This window comes from Meriones unguiculatus, chromosome 5 (assembly GCF_030254825.1).
Source record: "Meriones unguiculatus strain TT.TT164.6M chromosome 5, Bangor_MerUng_6.1, whole genome shotgun sequence".
Lineage (NCBI taxonomy): Eukaryota > Metazoa > Chordata > Mammalia > Rodentia > Muridae > Meriones > Meriones unguiculatus.
Genome location: NC_083353.1, coordinates 116,762,145 through 116,787,910, shown reverse-complemented (window position 1 = coordinate 116,787,910; position 25,766 = coordinate 116,762,145). Strand labels below are relative to the sequence as shown.

Here is a 25,766-nt window from a genome sequence, read left to right as displayed (position 1 = left end):
CTGGCCTATGCCACTTGCACCTCTATGGCCCCACCAGTTGCAGAGAGGTGTTCAGTGATTGGTTTGTAAGGTACTGAAAGATCATGAACCTTTGGGTCCACCAGTCCAATTTCCAAGCCCGGCAGGTCCGTCTCTTGTTAGCGTCGTGACATAAAAGGGACTCCTGAATGTCTCTGAGCCTAGTTCCTCATTTGTAAAATGAGGATAATAGGGCTGCCTGCCTTGCATGGGAGCAGGTGAAGAGGGGGCGGAGACTGTGAGCTGGGTGTGCAGTCTGGGTGGGTTTTTCCTTGTGACTAATCCAAGCACCCCAGGGAAGCCATTCCCCACCACACCTCCAGGAGAGCAGTCCCTGTGTCACTCTGGTTCCCATCCTCCATGTGCTCTACAATTTCTGCTTCAGTGATTAGAGAACAGAGTCCTTCAGTGACTCGTTCTGGGCATTTTATAAGGAGATCAAAGATCTCTCTTAACCATTTAATGATCATGCCCCTCTCTTGCCAAGAAGAAAATAAACACTCAAAAATCACAAAAGTTTGCTAGTCACACTGTTTTCAACAGAACTTTGGGGACTCCCAGAATGTGGAAACCTTGTGTGAAACTCTGGTCCCAGATATGATGTCAGGCCATGCGGGCATGCAGCTAGTGCCTGACTTACATTACCCTGTGAAACCCCAACTCACAGTGCTCTCCCTGTTAACTGGCTGGGTGATATATCCTTTTGAGGTAACCTGACGGGGTAAGCATCAAAGGCCAGAGGACCGACCCTGATATAGTAAGCACAAAAGCAAGAGGATCAACCCTCGATACAGTGAACACCAAAAGCAAAGGGTGTGACCCTGGATACAGTGAACACCAAAAGCAAAGGGTGTGACCCTGGATACAGTGAACACCAAAAGCAAAGGAGGTGACCCTGAATATAGTGAGCATCAAAGGCAAAGGGTGTGTCCCTGGATACAGAGAACACCAAAAGCAAAGGGTGTGACTTTGATATAGTGAGCATCAAAAGCAAAGGGAATGACCCTGTGGGGTGAGTACAAAAAGTAAGGCGCGCAAGTAGAGGATCAGAAAGGTGCCTTGGAAAGAAGGCTGCAGATTGGGGTTGTATGAACCCACCTCCCAGGAGACATAGCAGCGAGGATCAGCTGAGAAGGGGCCGAAACACCCAGAGCGGCCACACTTTCTAACAAGGATTGTACAAGAAGGAAAAAAAATATGTCACCAGGTCAAAGGAAGTTAAATCCTCTAACAGAAAAAGTAAGTAAACGACAGAGCAAAAGCTGCAGGCTCCCTTAATTCAGGGCTCCCAACAAAAGGGGACAGATCTGCAGTATGCTGGCACAGCAAGGTCCTGGCACGGCGAGGCGGGTGCTGCCTATCCTGGTTGGGTCTGCCATGGCAACATGAGGGCCACAGAAATAGAGTTTCTGTAGGATTGTGCTGCGGCCAATTTTGGAAAACAGAAGTGGCCTCTTTTTAAAAGCAAGATTTTTTTTTTTTTGAGGAAGAGGTGATTCGGTTGTTGTTGTTTTTAATCAACCAGTAGGTGAGTGAGCTTTGTAAGAATGAGTGTGGAGAGTCCCCAGATTCAGGCTGGGCATAGCTGTGCTCCCAGAGGCAGGGGAGAGAGAGAGACAGTCTTCAGTAGCTTTATTGATACCCTGGGCTATGGCCAGCAAGCTCTGCACTGGGACAATGTCTAGACTTTGTTAAGCATGCTTTTGACTGTATCTCTGCCTTGACCTTGATCTCATCCTTGCTGCATCAACAAAGTTATAAATATGAGTTCAAGACCACATCTTGTAGAAAACTTGGAAAATATTAGAACACTGGACTGGTGCACCAAATAACACAAAAACCTTTACAGAAAAGAGAATAAACATTACCTGCAGTACTCCAATCTAGATACTATTGGCATTGATTGCTCTAATTCTACCTCTCCTCCACTCACTAGCATTTTAATCACGCATCCTTTAACCTATTGGACCTGGAGGCTCTCTGTCCTTGTTCTACTGTGGAGAAAATCTCCTAGCTTCCTGCTATCAAGAGCTAGCCAATGTTTGCCTAGGAGAGAGATTTCACCATCCATTACAGAGAAAGGGATGGGGATGAGAGCTGAAGGAATGGATCCTAGGCTATGCAGCCTGCCCATCCCCAGAACCCTCAGGAATCCTTTCACTGGACTGAATGTCAAAGCAAAAATTTCTCCCCAACCCCCTGTAAGGCTCAAAATACCCTGTAACATTATTAAAGACACGCCTGCGAGAGAGTTGCCTGCGCAGCTATGATGCAAGCCCAGTCCCAAATGCCTTTGTAGGTCATCCTTTGAGTCAATCAGAACTGTGGACAACCCCCCTCCCTCTTTTCTATATTGTTTCATTTGTATTTGGTTCAGACAGGCCCCGTGACCTCTCTGAATGAGATGAGTCTCCTCTTTGTGGGGAAAAGACTAAGTTTGAAGGTTTACTGCCAGCTGCTTGGGTTGGCCTTTGTGAGGTTTCCCATGGCTGGAGCCTCTTTCCAGTCATCCTTGCCTGGGACCCATAGGCAGTTTCCCCCTTTTCAGGTGCTGCTTAGCCCCAGCTTGGTTGGGGGGCAGGGCACTGAGCCCTGCTTTCATTTCCAAGTTGCTCAAGAGGCTCTACACATCTGGCTGATTAGTCTTGTTTGGTTGGTAGTTATCTGCTTGTTTTTTCACTCGGGATGGTTCTACCCTTCAGGTGCTCACTCTTACAATGAATGGGCAGAGGACTGGAGAGCTTCGGACAAAGTGGCTGTTCTGACTCTCTTAACATCTCTTAACTAGATACCCTCATTTCCCAAACAATTCTGGGTCCGGCCTTACTTACTTCAGAAATCAGAGCCTGGTTAGGCAAGCTAGAAATTTAAGAACATCTGGATGAGGATGGCAGACATTCGCTCTTGGGAAGAGTTGAGTTTGCTATTGCCCTTCCACGCTTACTCTGGGGTGGAAGACCAGGATCTCCCTGAACCTTCCTCATATTATCAGTCTCTCCCTGAAGCCTTTTGCCTTACCTCCAAAGTGTCATTTCAAGCCAATACTGAGGGGGCTGAGATTTTCTGAATGGTGAAGGAAGAAACACAGAAAATAAAACTGTCCCTATCATTGATCAGCCTAAGCCACTGAGTGTGCCTGGCAACAAGCATTCAAGTTGCATAGTCTCCTGAAAACCTTCTTTGATAGGGAATGTAGCCACTGCGGTTTCTCTTAGGGAATTAGAATCAGGGTCTCTTAGATGTTGCCTGCTCACAGATTTAGTAAATTTGGAAAAGGAAGGCCTTTGGCAGGTGAAGCACTACGGTTACCTAGCAGGGCCTTGTTTGGGACAGAGGTACAGGTAAACATTGAAACAGAGGCAAGGACGGGGAAAACGAGATTCAGCTGACATCTGCAGCAGTGCCAGATGGTTAGGATCTTCCTTCACTTTGAACCAGTGAAAGAGCAGAGAGGTTTGACAAGAGTCTTTGCCCTGCCCTTGTTCCAGTTCCACTGGGGTGAAGAGGGACCTAAACTCCATGCCCGCTGTATTGAAGATGAGGGGGAGAAGTGCTCCTGCTATCACATTTTCATGAAACCAAGCCTCACAGTTAACTTTCAGTAAAAACATTCCTAGTCCCCCGTTGGGATTTTGTCTTTCTATGATCCTCATCTGGCCATCGCTGAAGCACTTAAACCTGGAGTCTTGAAGTGTGAAGACTCTTTCCATCAAGGCATCAAGGCACTCTGAAGTGGCTCACAGACATAGACTGGGTGCTGGGTGACGTCACTCATTGCCCAGCTGACCTTCTACCATCTAGCTCCCATCTCAGATACCCAGTAAGCAAAATGTATTTGTGGTTCTTTTAGAGGGAGGGTTGAGGGTCATTTTCTAAAAGATCTAACAGGCTTTTGTAGGAAATCATGGAAGCTTCTGGGCATTGCCAGCCTCTTAAGCTTTTCAAGAAACCAGGCAGCTAGTTGGATTGTCATGCCTGCTTGGACATTTCTAGACTGTCCAACACTGCCTATTTGGTGTGACGAGGGACTCTTCTTGCTATCCATAGGCAATGCTGTTGATAGGAGTTGTGGAGAGGAAGAGAAGAGAGAGCATCAGAGTGGGACACAGGAGTATGGAAGGTGACCATGGATTGAACATGATGCATATTTCTCACACAGCTTAGTGTTTTACCCAATATTATCCCCATTTTACAGATTGAGGAGACTGAGGTTTAAAGAGGTTAAGTAACTTATCTAAAGTCTTGTCTTGTTTTTAAACAGGATCCAGAACATAAATTCAGGGCTTTCTTATTTTGGAGCCAGAGTTCCAGTACCACACACTGGTGGAGAACCTAACCAGCTTCCCAAGAAGACGTGTCTAAATGGCCTCATCTCTGGCTATTTGATTGACTGACCCTCATGAGACTTTTTGGCACTAAGTGGGAAAGAGGGGAAGGAATGAGTACAGGATGTCTCCTGGAATCAGTCAGGACTTCAAATCGCCCACTTTACTGAGGCTGAGAGACTGCATTTTCTCAGCAGATCTGGCCCGAGGGTACTAATTTACAGGCCTCTGCCTCCTGACCACAATGTGTCTTGTAGCTTAGGGCAATACTTGCATCCTCTGTCTTCCTTGCTTCTCAGCTTTACCTACAGGAACCCCTACCACAAAGGCCTTGTCAGGAGATGGAGATGCTGGGTTCTGAGTACTTGGGTTGACTTTTTGAGGAAGGATATGGAAGCCAAAGACTAACAAGAGGCCTTGGCATGATTTGTGACCACCCTTCACTCTTGTATTCCATTTCGTTGGGCACTTAAGTGAGGCTCATGATGTAAGGATCAGCTGCTCACTTAATCTATCCCAGCATCCTTAGCTCCACCTCAGAACTAACTGCCAGGTGCCGTTTGCCTGCTCCAACAGAATTTAACGGAAGCTTCCAACAGCCTTCCTCTGACCTCATTGGATAGAACCCACCTTGTCAGCAGATAGCAACTCCTCTTTCTTCTGAAGCAGCCTCCCCAACTATCTTTGGAGTAGGCAGGTCCTCTTGTGTAGGATCCAAGTATTAGACAGAGAAGGAGCTAGCTATTCATTTATTCCTATGAAGGACTTCTTTGTCCTAATACCTAGTATTACAGATGATCCCTATAGGAGAGGCTGGTGAGAGTGGACAAAAGAACAAACCACACAAAGAAATTAAGGAAAAAAAAAAGATGCTGAACTAGGACATTTGTCCTTGATCCTCAACCAGCTTTGTTGACTTTCCTGCTGAGAGAAGTGGGAACCAGTTAAGTCAGATGAATATATTTGTTCAACAGACCTGGCTACTCTTCTCCCCAGAGATCTTGTAGCCTCACTGGAGGCTGATGAAAGTATCCATTACCACAAACCTTTAGGAACCAGTTCCCTTTGGAAGGCAGTGAGTGGCACACATCTGGGGAAATGTGTATAGAAAGAGTGAAATTAGCAGAAGAAAAGCTCTGGGATCCAGGGTTTGGTTATGTTAAGACAGAGCCATCCGGGAGGGTGGAGACATAACTCTTATAATTGGTTTTGAAAGGTAGACCTCATGATGACGGATGAAGATGCCCCGAGATATCTTCTTAGTCATTTTCTCTAGGCTGATGGGCAAATACACACACACACTGGCACACTGGTAAACAGAGGTAAGGCTGGATGCCCTTTAATGTTGTCTTACCTGTCTTGGCCTTTAGAGACTTTCTCTCCAGGCTGGAGATAATGAGGTACATTAAAATATCAAGGAAGGTTATAGTTGCTTTTTCTCCTAACCCGAAGAAGTTGGACTTCCACGAAATTCTAGTGGTGGCTTCAAAGCAACACAGAGGGAAAGCCCTGGTTTTAACTTTTCCTCTTGGCTCAGCTAAGCATATACACTCTAGGAGAGCCGTGTTCTGAAAAGATTCTTTAGTGGTGAAGAGGGAGAATAGCCAGGAAAAAAGGTGTAAATTGTGAAGCATACCCCCACCCCACCAGTGGTGGTGATCTTTACACAAGACCCAGGTGTGGTCGTTCCTTGAGGAAAGAATTCTTTCTAGCGGGATGATGGGTCCAGTCTGATGAGATTCACCACCTACTGCTTCATTTGCAGTAGACACGGGATGGGGCAGAGACAAGTTCCGTCTTGTGCACTGTTGATCTTGGCTGTTGAACCAAATGAAGAAGTGGGGTAGATTCCCTCAATGCTTGGGAGCATTGTTAACAGGGAGTGACTTTGGTTTAGGAGCACAAAACAAAACAGCAGCCACAGAAGATGCGCACCACATTTCGCCTCATTTAAAAGCAAGAAAGTAAGGGGAAGGAAGCTGGCTGACAAAGAAGTATTTTTTTTTTCTTTCCTCAGCCACAAATGCTGGTTACAAAGTACACAGAAACTACACCTCTCTGTTCCTCCTCTTCAACCCAAGTGATTTTGTTGTTGTCATTGTTTTTTACTCTTAAAAGTATTTAACAAAGATTAAAATTGGCACCAAGCAAAAGGTGCCTTTTCTTTGGCCTGCTCTCTCATCTGAATTTTTTTTTTTTTCTGTAGATTCCCACACCTGTTTTCTCTTCTGTAGTAGTTGATTCTTCCCAGGCCTTGAGTGGTAGAGGGAGAATGTATTTTTTCCACAGCACACACTCATTCACTTATTTGGGACTATCATGTGCTCTGAGCTCTCTGCTAAGTGGGAATGGTAAAAGAAAATAATAATAATAATACAAAGAGGCTTTGCATTTCAGGAGGAAAAAAAAAAATCCCAGTGTCTGCATTTGGGCAGACAGTGATTTGTCAAGAGGGAGATAAAAAATTTGGGAAGGGGGGGTGCTCAGAAGGAACCGTAGCAATTTCTAGGATATCTGGTAGACACAAAAGCCCAACATGAAAGCGCTACGGGAGGCATTTAAAACACATGCCAGGCCTTACACAACTTGATTTTGAAGGCACAGTAGGTTCCATTTTCTGGACAGGGAAGTGGCCTCACTGTCGGGTGGGACATAAGGTGGTGAAATCTAGAATTTGGTTTGGTTTCTGCGAGGGGCCTTTAAATGGTAACATGGACTTAAGGATGACGTGAGGCTGTTCAGTGGGGTGCGGCAGTCTGGCTTGACGCCTTGATTTATAACGGCTATTTCCTGCCTCCTCTCCCTCTGTGCCGCCAGGACAGCTGTGAACATGAACAAAAGAGGGTTTGGATTCTTCTATGGTTTATCTCTGGGCCTAAGACAGACTTGGACACCTAAAAAAATGTAAACACTTGTACCGAGAGAGAGAGAGAGAGAGAGAGAGAGAGAGAGAGAGAGAGAGCGCTTCCACCTGGTTGAGAGGGAAGCCATACCTACTCCAGGACAGATGTGTTCCTTCCTAAGAGGAGTGACAGAGAAACAGACCACACTATGATCTAGGCACAGAGTCTGGGTCCACCTGCTGGAGGGGAGAGCAGGATGCTGACGTGCACCACACTCTGCTCGAAGCCTGGGAATCGCCACTAACTTGCTGTGTGACCTTGAACAAGTCACTTTCCTTCCTGGGGCCTGAGTCCCCTTATCTGTAAACGGAGAGGTGAGGCTGGACGCCCTTTAATGTTGCCTAATGCTGTCTGTGGGCTTATGGTCCTGAGTGAGGCTGCTGGCGGGTTTGGCACGGCAGGTCTGGGTGGGTGGGGGATCTCCAGTTTATTTTCCTTCCTTTCAATGATGAGGAGGGAGACCCCACAACAAGATGCACATTTGCCTGATAGATCTGCACATTATTGCAGGCCACATTATCACTCCGAGCCTCTGTTTGCTTTTATAAAAGAACAAAAAAAAAAAAAAAAAAAAAAAACCAGACCCATGAATGCCACCACTACCACCCCATCCCCCTTGCCCCAGCCAAGGGAGACAAAGTGGTGCTGTGGGTCGTTTCACCTTTGACATCCAGCTCTTGACCACAGCTAACGCTTTGTCGTAAAACCCAGAAGTGATTCCAGAGTATGGAACACAGGACCAACTCTTGGTGGCTTTTGTTGTAGAGAGAGTTGACTTTCTCTGATTTGACCCTTAGTGACCCTGGACAGCACGTATCATCCCATTGCAACACAGGCCATTATGAGAAGCAAAACAGTGACTCGTCCCCGTGCCACTCCTCAGGGACCAACAAATCAGAAAAGTCAGGGAACAAAACTGTTTCCAGGACCCATCTGGGTCTGCTTTAGAGAGCCAGGTGGCTTCTATTCTAGTTTTACTTAGTGTCATGTTGACTTTATCATGTTGATATGAGAACAGCAGGAAGTATTGGAGCAGAGGGTTCTATTCCGGGACCTAAGGGGCATCAAAGGGCCATGACTGTCTGTGATCAGCCACGCTCTGGCTCATGGGGTCAAAACTAATTTGTTGCCTCCTAGAACAGAGGTTGTGTCCTATATGCAGCTGGCCATCAGGATCAGAACCAAATGCACTCTATCTTTTCAGCTTGTATTAATACCTGCTATGGGAACTGAGGTTGATAGAATGAGCACAGATGCCCCACCCCCACCCCCAGACACACACACACACACACACACACACACACACACACAATGTTTCAAGTGGCTTCTTCTGGTGCAGGTTCCTGAATGTTTTTCATTTCCAATGACACCAAGTCGAATGGAGGGGCAGTGATTGGATCCACCCAGGTGGGTCTAACCATTATCCTGGGCAGACAGGCAGGTGCCCTTGAGCCTGATGCCCACATTAAGCATGACCCCGGTGTGCGCACCGGGTAGGGAGAACAAGTCCCACTTAGCCCAGCAGCAACAAATCCAGATTTTTGTCTCTCTCCGGACGGGCAGTTTCCTGAAGTAGAGCTAAGTGGTCCCTGCAAAGCAAGAGCAGGTCAGCAGATAGTGTGGCTGGGAGAGCAGCCCTCCCTAGCTTAGTGTGTATTCCCGAGGACCCAAGTGTGGCCAGTGTGGCTGCAGAAACTTCACAGAAGCAACTCTTTAATCTGGGGAAGATTTCTGGGAAAAAACAACCCTCGCCCCAAACCCCACAAGGTTATTTTGTTAACAAACAGCCAAAGAGCCTCTCCTGCTTCTCAGCATTTCTCAGCCACTCTTTCTCCATTTTGTGATTTCTGATGCTCCTCAGATCTCCCTCACTCTGGAACAGAGTCTCTTCGACATTCTGCCTCAGGAGCCACTTTGATGCCCAGGCTCCTCCTCCTATGCATTTCTCTGAGCTTGTCTGAGAAGCTTGGAGCTTAGAGAGGAGGGCCTCAGGGACCCACCCAATCTATGTGGATAGGACTGAAGTTCACGGTTGGTGGGAGGGGCCGGTGGGGTGTGAGCCAGAGGGTGCTGAGCAAGGCCTCCACAGTGAGCATGGGGGACAGCAGCACCATAGAGTACAGTTCCTACAAGCTCGCAACTAAAAAGAGCCTCTCTCTCTCTCTCTCTCTCTCTCTCTCTCTCTCTCTCATATTATCTAAACAAAAGCAAAGGTGATTGGAAGGGTTTATCGAGTCCTTTCTGACCGTGGAAGGTAATGTGTAGATTGCTCTAAGAAACAGGCTCTACTTCAGACCTCAGTTCATCAGAGCATCGACCATTCTGAGTCTTAAGATAGTGTTTGCAGCCAGCCTCGGAAATGCCCAGCCTTGACAAATGAATCAACAGATACGTGGCTGGACAGATGAATGATGACATGAGTTTGTCATAAGCTCTGGCTGGGGGTGCAGGTGGAGGAGGTGAGGTTCACAGTGCTTGCCTTTGTAGAAGACAGGCCTGGATTTGAGTCCCAGGCCAGCCACTTGCAAGCTGTGTGACATAGGGACAGGTTATTTAACTTCTCTGAGCCTCCCTTTCCTCAACTTTGTCCATGCCAAAGATCTTTGGGAAGTCCAAGTGACACTACCTTCATTCCCTAGCGTGGGGCTGTTTGTTACACAGAACTGTAATGATGGGCTAGCTTAAGAGGGCAGAGACTGGGAGCAGCTTCCTCGGCACCTGGAGACTTACTTACCCAGTGCCTACAGTTAGGGGAAGGGGGGGGGGATCTGAGGGTATGTCCATTCCCTAGATATACATGTCTGATCTTCACCACTCCGGGACTTGGAGAGGCCCAGACAGAAGCACTAAGAATATAACCAGGGCATGACTGAGGTGTCTGGCAGCAGAGAGTGTGTGTGTTCTGGGAGCCAGATCTTGGGGGAATTCAGTGAGGGGGTGGGTTGGGGAACACATCAGACCACCATCCACAACAATGCCAGCAGTGGGCATCAAAACCTCTGTGGCATCCACGAAGGCTTAGAGGCAGAGCCCAAGTCTATGGTCCAGTTTGCTGAGAGGCTGGGCAAGGAGGGAAAGGTGGTTCTCTAGGTTGGAGGCAGAGAACGTGTGAGGCCTAGATCAGTCGGACCTCTTCTTACTTAAAGATCCTGCCCTGGAGTTCCATGAGGGTCCGCGGGTTTCCGAGCAGACTCTTGCACACCAAGTGGGCCTCAGTGTGGGCAGGAGAAAGACACAGAGTGCTGAGAGCAGTTCCACGGTGGAGTTCCCACTGAAAGCCTACTGAAGCAGGGCACCCCCCCCCCCGGCCCCACGTGCTGCACTCTTGGCCACAAAGGCTTTCTGGATCCCCCTGTCCTGGAAAACCATCCCACCCCCACCTGCTGCCTACAATTGCCTCTCCTCTTGAAGCTGGCAATGCCAAGTTCTCCTCATCTCAATTTCTCATTCTCATAGTTCCCCACCTTGTCACTGGGAGTACTCTTCCGATGTCAAAGCCTTGGCCTTCGTTTCTTCTTAGACTCTTAATAGGACCCCTGAGATCTTGGCTGGCTTCTCTCTGACCTGTAGTGTCTCTGTGTCTACAGGGGGCCCTCTCCTCCCACCCCACCCCATAGTGCCATCAGTGAAGCCTGGGCCCTATGTAGCCAAATACTGTCTACTTTCTCTTGGGGTGATTGAGAGCTGCTAAAGATCACAGCGTGATGAACTTTGGCCAACACAAGATCTGTGACCTTGGCTCTACCCCAGTGTTGTTCAAAGCCTTCGTTTCCCATCTGGCAACTCTGTATCTGTCCCCCACCTTAGCTAGTGGAGACTCGCACTGGACTTCTCGGCTCATTTTCTATCACCTTGATCTGAGCAAATCTACTCCTGATCCCAAGGTCAAAGTTGCTTTGCTTGTAAGAGGAAGAGCTTTCTCATTGCTGGTCTCCTTCCAGTATTTGTTAGAAAGTTCTCTTTCTTTTCACTAAAGCTGACCCTTCCTTAGGGGGCTTATGCCATTTGCAGACCACTGCTCCCCCCACCCCCCACCTTTAAATGTTTTTCTCACTACCAGCTCTTCTCCAGGCTCTGGCTAGCCATTCGAAACTCTCAACTCTATGACACTGGCCTGATACCCCTTCCTTTTAGAGTCACCTGTTCTCACAAATACTGTTCGCAGTTAGTATCTCCGGGGCATCCCTCCAGCCTACCCACCAACCCCCCCCCCCGCCTTCTCTTCTCATCCTTTATGACTCAGGCACCGTCTGTCAATCTGCTGGACCGAATCACAACTGGCTTTCGCATCACTTTCGCATCACAAGCCCAGTGGACTCCGCTTCTCAGTTCTCAAAAACCAGAAGGGGCTGCTCGAGGGGTGGTCATGGTCTGCTCTGCCCCTGCAATGTTCTTCTGCCTTCCATGACAGTGCCATCCCTGCCCTGTCTGTGCTCCGCGAGCTGGAAGTTTCCAGTCTCCTCCCCCTCTTTCTGTCTGCCCCACTGGAAGACTGGAGCTTGCGGGGCATCTTAATGGACACTGCCGGCAGCTTCTCTTTGCGCGGCAACCTGAATCCAGGTTGCTTTTCCTGCCTGGGGTCTGGGCGACTCTGCACCTCTGTTTTTTTTCCTTTATTACCTGTGGTCTTGGTAAATACTGTCTCCAACGCCTGGGGTCCACCTTATATGGGACCTTGACCATTGCTCAACCCAGTTGGCCACCTTCACAGCTCCTTCTCGTTTTGGTGACTCCTCTTACTAGTCACTGGTCCCATTGCTTCCCCCCCTCTGACTGCTTGTAAGGCCTGTTCTTGTCTGCCTATCTGCACTACCTCGCTTTGGACTCACAGCCTCTTTACAACAGCCACCTCCTGCCTCCTTGGGCCCTCAGTTTACCCACTCCCCTGCACAGCTGGCAGGATGACTAAGAATGCAGATCTGATCGTGCTTTCCTTCTGTTTAAAATCCTCTAGGGCTCCCAAGGTGTCAAGATAAAAGTGTAAACTCCTCAGTGGGGTGTCCAAGGCCTTTCCCATCACACAGTGCTCCTGAGAATGGGGTTCAAAGAGACCCCATTTCTAAACCTATTAATTCTTGTGCTGTTTCTTCTAGGGAGCTACTTAACCTTTATGAGCCTCTGTGTTCTCATGCAGACGATAAGGACAAAATGCCTGCCTCCCTGGGTGTCCGGAGGAGAGTAAAATGAAGTCACATACATGTTTGCCTTTCTGTATACTCTGTTGGCATCTGCCTCACTTGTAGGCACACAGCGAGGGGGGCCCCCGTTTCTACTCCACTCTCCTGTCCACTCTTCCTGGTAGCTTTGCACCCAATGTCTGCCCCCTGCTACTTCCACCCTGAGGGGCTGGTCCTTCCTAGGAGTGGACATTTGCCCGTCCCCAGCAAATGTGCAAGCTCTCTGCCCGTCCCATTCCCTATGCTTAGCCCAGCAGCTTCCTTGTCTTGACTTAACTGCACTCACTGGTTAAGGTGGTTTTCAGGAGTTACATGATGAAAGGCTCTCCTGGTGCTGTTCCTAGACAGCCTTCCAAGACCCTCACTTCACTCTCTGGCAATTACCTTTCAGTCAAGTGTTCTTCCCTGGGCAAAGAATCTCTAGGACAAGGGTCATGTCTTATTTATCTCTATATCCCAAGGGCACCCGGCACTGTCCTTGAACATGCTAGGCTATCACAGACCCTTGAAAACGAACCTGTTCAAACTTGGCAATGTTTCTAGGTGGCATTCAAACTTCTGCTCAATTGTTTCTTATTCACTTTTCTGCTCCTCTTGGCGGCAAGGAACTGTCCGCTCAACTTTAGATGAAGAAACTGTCAGCTCAGCTTTAGACGGTCCAGTTCTCCAAGGCAGGGCCTATTGTGGCATGGTGACCCGGAGAACTAGGAATGGTAAACTCAGTCACCTATTACTGATTGGTTGGCTAGTCCCAGTAAGGAGGGGACTCCTAATTGGTGACACTGAGTTCTATCTAATCTTTGTCCTAATTGAATCCAGTGGCTCCAGAGGGATCCTGGGTTGGCCTTAAAGGGCCCAGAGTGAGGTTGGAGGAAGGTGGTGGTCATGAATGGAGGTTGGGTTGGAGTAAGAAGCACAGAAAAATTGAGAGGAGAGGAGGGGCTGAGCAACGTTAAAGAGGGAGTAAGGCTGTTTATTCTAGCTGCCTGGGGTTCCCAGGAGGTGTGCGTGTCCTTTATGAGCCCATGTTCTCAGTCAGACAATTTATCCTAGAGGCTTTTAAGCTGCCACTCTAGACTTTGATATTGTTTTAAAATGTCCAAGAGTCTCTGCTGTCTAACCACTGCTAGGCCTAACTCCTTGGGGATCTCTTCAGCTTTACCATCTGGCTGAGCCTCCTTGCCGGACCCTCACCCTATGGGGGCAATTATATCATCTTCCATGTTGCTAGACATGACTGGTTTTTGATGCTTGAGTCTCTCGCAGAAGTGGGGGACAGATGGCAAGCCTTGATCTACATTGTCTGCCTTAATGTCTACTGTCTTGCAAGGCCCCAGCAGTGAGATAGCCTCTGACCACATCGGGAAGGAAGGCCGAGCTGCCTCCTGCCCTGGAATGAGCAGCTAGGGCAGCTGGTTCCTAGGAAAGGGCATTGGGTTTCAGCCCAGTGTCCTCTGGAATGCTCATTCCCTTTCAAGTCTTACTGGTGGAAGAGGGATTTGGGGGAGGAGGGGCTGAAGAGTCAGGAATTTTGTGCCTCGAGTTCTCCTTTTAGACACCTTTCTCCATGTCAGAGCTTTATTATCTTCCATTATGCTAAAACCGAGACAGTTCTAGATGCTTCAAAACACTAAGGATCTCGAGGGGAGCTTCTCCTTTGGGTAGCTGTTCCTAAGACCAGCTCTAATCCAAATTTATCTCATCTTCCTTCCCAACACTCTGAATGTCCAGAACAGAGACCCAAACATTCTCCAGTCTCTTCTGAGGCCAAGTTGTTTTAGTATTGGAAGGGATTTCAGCCCTAAGGGATTGTCACACCTTAGACACACACCAGTTCTTCTTGCTGGAGCAGTCAGGTGTCCGCCCGTGGGTGAGGCCTTTTCTCTGGAGGTTGTTAATAAAGTTCTTTTCCATGCGGGGTGCCAGGCTGACATGTGGGGCCTGCTGGGTGCCTAAGTCGGCCCCTCCTAGGCAGACCATTTCTTTCAGGAAGTCTGGTTTTTTCCATTCATTGGGTCCATAAACAGTGAACCAGGGAAGTGCCTGCTAGCACCTAGGTGGAAGGGCCCAAGGGTTCCTATCTAAGGACCCACATTCCCTATCTTCCCATAATCTCTTAACATAAGGGTTTGACTCAGTGCTCTTCTGGAAACTCATAAGACAAGGCAGAGCGGTCAAGTCCTTGCAGAAAAAACATTCTGTTAGGCAGAGTCCTTCCAGACGCCCTTAAGACAGAACACTATGTTTGACAGCAACCCCTGGAGTAGCTTTTCTTTTCTACACGTTAAGCAACTGCAACTATGGATGTGGCTCCGGATGTTGCCGTACTGTGCGCTGCTAACAGGAACTGGGTCGAGAGTCTATCTGGTGGATGATGGAGGTAAAAAGGCCCTGTGGGGGCTGGTCCGTAGGGCCCCTCCTGGGGGACCTGGAGCAATAATTTCAAGAGCATCACCAGCCTCTATGGTTTGAGAGAGGTGGTTGTTGCTGTGGGGTCCTCAAATCAATGCTCTTAAAGCTGATTTGTTAACAAGGCTTCCTAGTCCAAAAATGTTTTAGAGCAAGGGGAAGCAGAGGGCCTAAGCTACTGATAGGTACTCACTCATTCGTTCATTCAACCAGTATATTAAAAGCAATTACTATGTGCTTCGTGCTGGCGTGAGTACTGAGGTGACTAAAACGAAGGCATAGCTCTGCCCTCCAGAGTTCGCAGCTGAGACAGTGACATGTGAGCACGGGAAGGGGTTGGGTGGCTTGGTTTTCATCTCCGCTTGCATCTGATTTTTCTGCAGTGGATATTATGGTCTTCAAGCTCAAAAACATTCTATATAAAGACATATGATGGGTCCTTTAAAATGACAGCCCCACTCTGCCTTAGGAAAAAAATTCTCAGGACACAAATCTTAACTGTTTCAGGTGATTTGGTCCTATTTCAACCCTTCTCTGGATGCTCCTGAACTATTTTTTAGTAGTTGGTTCTGTAAGTTCTAAAAGTACAGTCACTCCTTATTGTATAAGGCTCTCACTGTGGCTACATCCTAACAGACTGTCCCCATTGAGAAATGGTGACTGGACTGGACAGACCCGCTTTTGGTTGTATCCAGCTCCGGGTTAAGAGCTTTGGTTTAGCGGTGATTGAGTACTTTGTAGATATCCATAGCCTTATCCTTACCTTCCTGCCAGTGTGTCCCTTCCTTCCCTCCTTTCCGTGTTTTCTATAATCGGTGCTGAAGGACATAACTTTAGATTAAGGTTCCCTACCACTCGATGTGTCGAAGTGACTGGCAGCATCTCTATTGACGGGCCGTAGAGAGCAAGGAAAGAACTCTCACGTGCTGGGAAGACCTAGGAAAGGATTTATGAAAATGAAACTTAACTGGGCTTTGGAGACAGGATAGGGCCCGGATGACCTGTGAGAGGAATCGAAAGGAAAGAAAAGGGTGGACTATACTCTCCAATGGAATCAGATGGCATCCATGTGAGATGTTCATATACATCGTCATGGGGCTCCAAAGTGATACCGTACCCCCTTGCTGCCATTCCATGCCAACTCTCATCCTCTAGATTCTGGGAGAAAAAGATTTGCATCGATCAAGCATCATGCCACTTTCTATTCATCTCAACAACAACAACAACCACCAAAGTTTTATGTCCACTTTTGTTGAGCAAGCTTCCTTTATAAATTATAATTTTTTTTTGTGTGTGTCTGTATCTGTCTTCTTTTGAGTACTCTATGTCCTTGGCCCCTATACCTTCTGTGACATGCTACAGCACATTAGCTGGCTCTGGATGCTGACTGGTCAGTGAAGGGTAAATGGCAGGAGCAAAACTTGTGCATGGCTTTTACTCAGATGACATAATATGAGACATAACGTGTATTTCAAAAGTGAAGATGAGACTGCTTTCATCTATTTCATGTGCTGCCAGAGACCCATCGTCACCCTTGGAACAAAAATGTCCCTAATACTTAGGAAACTTAGAAGCTGGACTTGCGATCAGGAGCCAACACGTAGAGGTTAACTGCTGAGAGCAATGATAAAGCCTTTAGGGTCTTACCATGTTATCCTTTGGGAATCCAGAATTTTTTTGAACAATTTCTAAAGATTCTTAAAAAACAAAACTCTGCCTAACCGGGGCCTTAGGGTCCTATTAAGTTCTGCACTCAAGCTGAATGGCAGAAGAGGCAAGAAATCAGTTTACTAAGTTAATGGTGTAACAGCTATTTTTCAAAGTTGAAATTGTTTAAATAGCAACGAAACATTAAATCCATTCATCCATCCAACAACTATTTATTGAGAACATATCATGTCTTTTGTCCCAAGAGGAGTGATTAAGCAAAAGTGACAACTTCACCTTTCCATTCAAATTCCCGAAGAAGTGTATGCTTTAAAACCACGAACAGGGGCCAGTAAACAGAAACTTGTTTTGATGCATTAAATGTGGAAGAAATCTCTGAAACATGGGGTTAGTGGAGTCAGTTTTCTGAAGGAAGCATTGCTATGAACACTGCTGGGAAAATGTGTCCTGAGCTACTACATGGCAGATGGAGGGTGAAGGGTTGCCCAAAGTACATGGTAGAGTGAGTAGCCGTGGCTCCCAGGATAATCAGATAGTCAAAGTGATTGTTCCATCATTGGGATTGACTCAGACTTCTCGGGTGACTGGGTCGCAGGGTCTACACAAGCCAAAAGACAAGGCATCCCTGAGTCCTCACTCTACTGACGACAGACACCTTCCCCGTATCGGACAGAAGGAAGCAAAACTTGCTTACGGTACGTACATGGCACCTATCTCCTGGTTGCCAGGCTCACGGAGACTTTTCCACAAACTAATGAACATTGTGTATGAGGAATCAGAGATGTACTGACTAAACAGTTCACAGCAAAGGAAAGGTGGCGGGGTAAGCAGATTGCAACTCTGAAACGTGGCTAGCGGATGCACAGAGAGGCCTGGGGAACAAAGTTGCTCAACACTTAAAACCATCAGATTCCTCCAGATAGCAGAGAGAAAAGAGAGTTGGAAAGTCAAGGGTTGAGATGGGAGGTGTGTCTGGCCAGTTCAGCATTTCTCCATAAAGAGTTTTAGAGAATAGGGTGGTGGTGGTGGGGGGGTAAGTAAAAATAGAAGCAGTAGAATTGAAACAAGATAAAAACCCAAACGTGAAATAGCATGACCAAGGGCCAAGTAGTACGCTTCAGAGAACATCCATGACCAAACACATCATGGTACTAAGGCAGCATGAGAAAGAAAGGGTTGGGGCAGAGAAGTGGGGAAGAACATGCCAAACGGAACAAGTACGAGAGTGACAACCAGTCTCTAGCGGTCTACATGCAAAAGAGCAATGGAACCACGAAATCTGTGGAGGCGGGAAAGGTACTGCGGCCGGTGCTATCTATCCATCAAAATGATAGCAAATGCGTGGCCAAAAAGTTACGTTGGGTCTCATGGGGTCAGAGTTCATTATTCCCTGACTGGCACAAGCATGCACACACATAAACACACTTCACTAAAGGTCATTATTTTAAAGCGAAACCATGGAAAAAGGAGTCAAGAGATTACTCTGCTAGTTCTATACACTTGGGCTTTACAGACAGCAAAGTAAGGCAGCCCTCTGTATTCACCAGCCAAGGGGTAGCTGAGGACGTGTGAACCGAGTTCTTTTGGAGATCAGTGACTAGATAGACTGTAGCAGCGGTTAGTCCTTAGTCTCTTAGTCTTGAGAGGTCTTGCAGGGGGACTGCATGTATGAAAAGTGTAGTATAGACTTGTCTCATGCTTGGGTCTCAGATTTTTTTGCACCTGAGGGACGTTTATGACTACTTTGGAGGACGGAGGACTGGAGTGATAGCTCAGTATTTTAAGACCGCATGCTGCTCTTGCAGAGGACCTGAGCTCAGTTCTTAGCACCCACATCGTGTGGCTCATACAACTGTCTGTAGCTTCAGCCCCAGGAGATCTGATGCCCTCCTCTGGCTCCCAAGGGCAGGTGCACTCATGCACGTACCCATACCCACAAGTACACATCATTAAAAAAAAAAAATCTTTGGAAAAAAAAAAGGCCTTCTGGCTGCCTGCCTGGGATTGTACCCTTTTGTTAGATGTTTGCTGTCCCTTAAATTCACTTTGGAGCACCTAGAAGTGAGACTGGGAAAATTGTCTCTCCTCAAATGGAAGTTGTTGTTTGCTGTAAACACACCTCAGTAACTTTTCTTATTGGAAGAACAGAGGCAAACTGGATTGCTCAGGACCATAGGCACATACCCCACTGAACAGAGGGAGGCATGGATCAGGTCTCTTAATGCACCCAGTCCCTTAGCATTCTAGAGGCATGGTCAGCCCTGATGGATGGAGGCAGGAGGCTAGTCAGAAAGAGGCTCTGGCAGACTTGGAGGCTTTTTTGGGAGGCTGTAGCTTCTGGAAGTCCAGGGCTGATCTACAGCACTCCCCTTTGGCAGCCTTCCTGGGTGGGGCTGTGAATGGAAAGGAGGCTGGTCTAGCTGCATGTATATGCCAAGGTCCCAGCACAAAGAAAGGTACAGGAAGTCCTTCTGGATCCCTTAGGGGAAGCCCCTCCACAGAGCAGAATTCAGAAGCAATTTTTTTTATTAAAATAATTCTTCACCTTCAAATTTCTGTCCTTTGCCTACTGTTTGTTGTGTTTGGGAAAAGCCAAGTGAGGCTGTGTTTCCAGCTTGAGTTTATGCTTCCCTGGTAGTGTCTGCAGTTCATAGCTGGTCCCGGTTCTTGCAGAAGAGAGTCCCACTTTATCCTCTTGTCATCTTGCCACTTGTTCCTCATTGTCCCCAACCTCTGCAGATCTGAGGGAGAGCAGATGCTGTGCTTAGCTGATTGTGTTCCAACTTGTACCATGACCCTGGCCACCAATTTGAAGCCCTTTATTGTAATCATGCATGTACACTGGATAAGGGGCTCTCAGAGCCACAATGTCTTGTCCTGGCTCCAAGCAGAATCAAATTGAAAGCAGTCTCCTTAGCTAATCATCTTTCTTTGCTTTTTTGTCTTTGAGATACTCCTAAGGAGGCAGTTGCTACAGTATACACCAGGAAAACTCACCTGCATTTCTTGCTGTTAATCAAGAAATTTACACATCTCCCCTGAAGACCCACTATGACTTAGGACAGGTCCAGCATCAGGATTATCTCATCCGTCCAAGAACAGTGATGACATGCACTCGGCCTCCTGCCATCGTTGCCCTCCTGATTATTATAGCTGCTGTAGAGTGTCAAGTTCAGCTTTCTGACTCTTTAGGCATGCTTCATGTGCCTTATCTCCACTGAAAAACCTCTGAATACAGCTAGAGGAAACTACAATAGATGTGTGGTAGTGGCTGAGACTTGTAAAATGGAGTTGAAAGACGAAAGGGGTTACCTTGTTGATGAATACCCAGAAGTACTAGTCTCCAGATGCATTTCTCCAATACATCCCTTCCAATGTCCATGGGTAATGGTCCAGTTCTGAGGCAACATGTCTTCAAGCCTGGCTTGACAGCAAGACATATTGTTTCTACTGTTTTTTTTTTTTTTGTCTTGTTTTGTTTTTCAAAATAAAATTTGAAAACAAGTATGGCTGGACATTCCTGAGACCCAATACTTGAGGCCTGGGTACTCAAGCTTCCTAAATTCCTTCTTTCCCTTGCCTGCCTAGAGAGCTAGGGACAGTGTCTGTACTTTGAACATCATCCACAGGACTCACAATATTAATACTAGCGAAGACTTGAGTAAGACCTACAGATTTCACTTGCCCAAACACCTCTAAATGTTGAGGAGGAAGTGCAACTTGGTGGCACAGAGGACCTTAATGGCACACCCAGATTGTAGCTGCCACCAGCCCCAATTCCTCAGGGGTCCTTCTGATTTAACTAACCCACTCACTACCTTGCCTCTTTCAGCAACATGGTGTACAACTGGGACTAGAATTTGACATTCTTCTGATCCTAAACACCCCTTTCCCCGTCCCCTTCCTTCCCATAGCTTCATGCTTTTTTCTGAAGCTAATTTACCAGGGTACAACTTAGCAGTTGGTAAAAGAGTTAGAATTATATAACTATAATTATACACCAGTGTGGAATGATTTTTATAGGTTTGGAATCACTTGGGAGCACCTTTGGAACCGCTCCAAGATCACAGTTGCACAACCCAGTATCGGATGCTTGACTTTCCACCATTAGAGATTCATTCTTTTGTGGAGCTTGGACAATCTTCCAAAGTGTCTTCATTAGATGTAGACGAATCAAACAGCAGATGGGAAGAGCTCACAGATGGGAAGAATTGTTTCCCCCAGAGTCACTCAGCCTTGGTGATGACGAGACGGAGGAGAAGCCATTATAAGGAGGTTTTGTTGTAATAAGGATAGTTTCAGGACTTAAGAGAGTATGGGTCCCTGCTTTGTGGCAGATATTCCACAAATGCTGTCACCTGCCAAGCTGTAAATATAACACATAATGTAATCCAGGTACATTTTCAGGGTGGGAGGCAGCAGTGGGCAGGGGACCCCGGGGGAGGATAACCCTACACAAGACCTGAGCAAGCCAGAAACCCAAAGGGAAAGGACTGGCCACACACACAAGCCACCAAGTTTGTGCCCAGGGCTCCTCTGTCTCCAGGATAACTGAGTCTGGGGTCTGGTGAGAACCAGGCCTCCACTCAACCCAAAGCTTCCTTCTTCATGAATTGTCCTGTATGAGCACTGTATCAACTTTTCTTGCAGCTGTGACAAAAATACTTGACAAAATCAGCTTAAGGAAAGGTTTTGAGAGTACAATCCATTTTGGTGAAGGTGTGGCAGGGGGGAGTGTGAAGGAGTGGGCGGCATTGCCTCCACACCCAGGAAGCAGAGAGAGGTGAATGCTAGCTAGCACTTAGTTGGCTTTCTCCTTTGTCCTTTCCTATTCAGTCCCAGATCTCAGCCCACAGGATGCTGATACTCATATTAAGGGTAGGTCTTCAGTTAAGCCTCTCTAGAGAGAGCCTCACAGACACAGGCAGAGGTGTGTCTCTTGGCTGATTCTAAATCCAGTCAAGTTGACAACATAGATGAGCCGTTAAAGGGTATGTGGATGAAGGAGGGAGAAAGCTTATACTGGCATTCTGTGAGTAGAAGACAGGAGAGACATAGCTGGCAGAGGCCACAATATTTTCTTTGTACGTCTTCTGGACAGTGGGGTTTTTGCTTGTTCTGAGGAATGGGTTAGGGGTAGAAATGAGATGAAATGGGTTGTTTCTACAAGAGACTCAGTGGGACTTGGAACACAGATGGGTGCTGGTGGCTCTCTGGACCCACACACATCTCTGCGCAGCATTCAACAGCCCTGGGCACAGCCCTCCACATTCTCACTAGGTTCATTGTCAATGCAAGTGGCAGCAAGGCAACCTAAGCTTACCAGAAGGGGACTCAAGGGAATTCAAGGTGAAGACCCACTGTGAATACACATGACGTGGATCTCCTTGGAACCCCCAGGAGTACCTCTACAAGCATCCCATCAGAAACGGGATTGAGGGAGGACCTTGGAGAATTGCTACTCAGTGTGATGCAGGCTGTAATATCCTAGTGACATCATCAGATCTCTACCTGAGTTGCTGGACAAAAATGACCCAGAGGTCCATTGGTCCACTCGAATGACTTCTCACACACCCAAAGGCAGGCTGTGATTCTGCAGGTCTGGCAAGGTTGGGAAAGGAGAGTGATGAGAACGGTTTCAAGGAAGCCACTGCATGAGAAGGGAAAGAAAAAGCTCCTCTTTGTCCTAGTTCATGAGAGACTAAAGGAGGCACAAGGGAGAGGGCAAGATTTGTAGAGTTTCAGTTGGAAACTATGACTTGAATGTTCCAAGGTATACTCATGGACCAAGAAGATAAGTTACAGATACTGAGTTCAATTAATCTCAGGGTAGCATAAGGTATCTTGCAATGGCTGGCAATAGATTAGTGAAGAGGGAGAAGGGGAGGAGAAGGAGGGGGAAGAGAAAAGAATGAAGAGGGAGATGAGAAAATATATAAGAGAACAACAATCTTTGCATGCTGGAAAACGGGCATGCTTACAACTTGTCCTGATCCTTGTTCATGCCGTCACCCTCATTCTTCCACCATCCTTTTGACATCCAGCACATCCTTTTGAGCTGGATCTTTCTCTTCCTTCCTGTGATGAAATACACACTTTTTTTAAAAAAAGGGTGCATTAGTTAAATTCGAGTGTCTTTGGTTGGGCATAGTGTAAGCTGAATTTTTCCAACAGTAAAAAAAAAAAAAAAAAAAGGCAATGTTTTCCATACCTGCAAAGGCATTATGCAACCCGAGTGACACCTAAGTAGAGGAGACAGACAGCGCTGAGAGCAGGAATATAGGTTGATAGGTGTCAGTTAGGTGCAGTTGCTCTGTCTATAGCCATTCCCAAGTTGACAGGTCCTCTGGCCTCAGGGACTGGGTGTACTTTTTGCACCTGTCCCTGGACCCAAGAGTCCAGCAGAAGCTGCAGCTTTGCTGATGTGTCACTACTCTTTTATTAGGGACTAGAGTGAGCTTCGTTCTGGGTCCTGTGCGTCATAGCAGCCCCAAACAGCAGGCTGCGCCAGCCCTCTACTCCCTCTTGTAGACAGGCCTAGCGGCACTTAAGGAAGTTAAGCGAGGTGTCCAAGGTCAGGGTTACATGACAGAGCCCAAACTGAAGAGCAAGCCAGTGTGGATCTGGAGTCTGTGACCCTCTATTGGTGGTGAAATTCAGTCCCCTAGAGGAGTGTGACCTGGTCCTTTAGCTCAAGCCTCTCCTTTCAGCCTTTCTCGGCCACCTGCCCCTGACATACACCATGGGGCTTTGGATGGTACCAACTGTCAAGAGGATCTGGGGGGAGGGGGAGCGATGGGGCACATGCGGCAGAGTCCTGCGCATCTCACAGTAACGGCACTAGGCCCTCTCTGCCTCTATGACACCCCGGACGAAAGAATCCCAGCCACGGAAGACAGCTCAGATCTACCTGAAAATTTTCCATCCGAGGAGAAGACAGTCTTTGGCCATGGTGAGCCGCAGCTGCGTTTGGATCCCATCGATACTGGTAAGTCCAAGAAGCAGAACGCCCTCTCTTCTACTGGGTGATTTTGCGGTGTCCTCACATAATTGAGTCATTTCTCTTGGGAATGACTTGAACCACCCATAGCTGAGAGTACTGGTTGAGAGCTAGTAAGTGATGTCTGCCCCCCCCCTCTGCAACCAAGTAGGCTAGCTGCAGAGTGAATTGCTTCCGGAAAGGGAAGCCTATTGACAGCCTCACCTGCCACCGGATGGCTGCTCTTGGGAACATCTTTGGAGACCCTCATTGTGTATGCCAGGGCAATCCATACATTTAGATGAGTTTTGATGTCAAGAATCATGGACAGATCTTTAAAAAGCAACAACTCTTTTATGTATCTTGATACCTAAAGTGGGTTAATCTGTGGATACTTGAGTTGTGTGTCATCAGGAGCTGTCTTTAGGTCTGATAGCCCTTGATGTCAGCTTCCCCACTGAGCACTGCTCTTGACCAGCCACAGGGAAATATAATAGCTGTGATACTGGTTGTTTGGTTATTGTCACTGAGGCTGCTCTTAAAAAAAGAAACGGCTTCTGACCTCTGGAAAGGCCAGGGCGCGACTCACTGATGATACACACCTTGGCTAATAGGACAATGGGCCTCCACCAGTCACTGACCACATAGGGACTGGATTTCCATGCTATATTGGTTGGTTTTTCTCACATCTGGAATGGAGTAACTGACAAAAGCAACTGAAGAGGGCGATCCTATTCACGGAGGGGAAGGCCTGGTTGTAGGTAGCTCCATGACAGTGGGACACTGTAGCTGGAACGCCTTACATTTGGCAGAACATGGGGCAGAGATGGAATGGGGAGTGGGGATGGTAGACCTCAAGGCCTAATGCCAGTGACCCGCTTCAAGGCTCCAAGGCTTCCGAAAACAGTGCCACCAGCTGGTGACTAAATGCTAAGTCCTAGGAGCCTACGAGCTCTCTTAGCGCAAAGAGAGTGGGTACTCTAATCTTTTCTCATTTGCTTACTGGCATTGACTCAAGAGTGTGAGGTGTGTCTGGACAATCTTCATGGTGAAGAGTGGTCGTTGTCACAGATTGCACAAGGTGACAAAGCAGAAATGAAGTGCAGGCCTTTCTCAGGGACATCTCTGTTCCAAAGAGCAGGAAATGGGCCCTACTTTATCAAGGGGCTTTCCCCAGAGTCAGCCTGCATGTGGGCTAGCCATCAGAAGGAGCTGCTCTTTCTCCGCCATCCTCTGATCTCAGAGTAGACATCTTCTGAGAAGCAAGACTAGGGAGGAAACACTCCTGCCTCAAAACACTGCAACCAGGAACTGGGTTGCCACTGCATGCCTTACCCTGTGGGTTCTCTGAGCCTTGAGCGACGCTCCAAGCCACTGTTTGCCATTTTTCCCCGTGCACACAGACAGCACAGCTGACTCACTGGCCTAAGCTACAAACTCCTTCTCCAAGGCTCTGTTGACTCCCCTTCCTCTTACCATCTTCCGTACTTGGCCTCATATTTCGAAGCATAGACTCAAGTGGAGAATTTTAAATTGGGAGCTTTCCTTGTGTGGAAAAGTTAGGGATGAATCATATCTGAGAGGGCAACCCTGAATACGGGAACATTGCTCCAAAGAGGAGTGGAGCCCAGCTCTCCCAGAGGCAGAGAGTGGCTTCTTGCTGGTAAAGACAAACAGTGGGAGCTGCTATTGATCTAGACACTGCCACAGCCTAGCCTAGAAGAAAAGGGACCCAGGGATGCCTATTAGTTCTGGCTATCTTTTGCCATAGACAATTAGTGCCAATTAAAAAGGCTTGTTTTTGTTTTTGTTTTTCCAGATCATAGAAGGACTTCAAAATACCAAAACCTGTATTGGGAGCACTTGGGGCTCTAGAAAGATGGCCACTGAAAAGCACTGCGTGTCTTAATGTCTCTCCTGGATTTTCTTAGCACTGAAAGGCTGGTGCTATGGACACACCTTTCAGATGGGACTGTGACTGTGACATCATGGATCTGCAGCCTCCATATCCTGACCCCAGTTTTGAATGCAGTGGGTGTTTTTGTACATGACATTAGGAGAGATAGGGGAATGAAGGTGGAATTTTTTGTCATTGGAGGATTCAGGCTACACCTCTAGATTCTGCTTTGGTTAAGATTTGATAATATATACTAAGACAATATTACTTTGGGAAAACCATCACATGGAAATAAAGGCTCCTGTTCACAAGATGTGCATAAAAGAAACATTCACTATACATGTCTCAGAATGACAGGGAAACCGAGATCAACTTTAAGGTTAATAAGGG

At 47.4% G+C, this 25,766-nt stretch overlaps 1 long non-coding RNA gene across 1 annotated transcript; it reads right to left on the bottom strand.

Annotated features, from left to right (window-relative positions):
- Positions 1-16,703: 16,703 nt before the first annotated feature.
- Positions 16,704-25,266, bottom strand: LOC110548631 (uncharacterized). Its single transcript, XR_002476403.2, has 4 exons — positions 22,712-25,266; positions 22,482-22,578; positions 22,012-22,150; positions 16,704-20,866 (listed from the first exon to the last, which is right to left on the bottom strand). It is a non-coding gene; the product is annotated as an uncharacterized LOC110548631 (long non-coding RNA).
- Between the last annotated feature and the right edge of the window lie 500 nt (positions 25,267-25,766).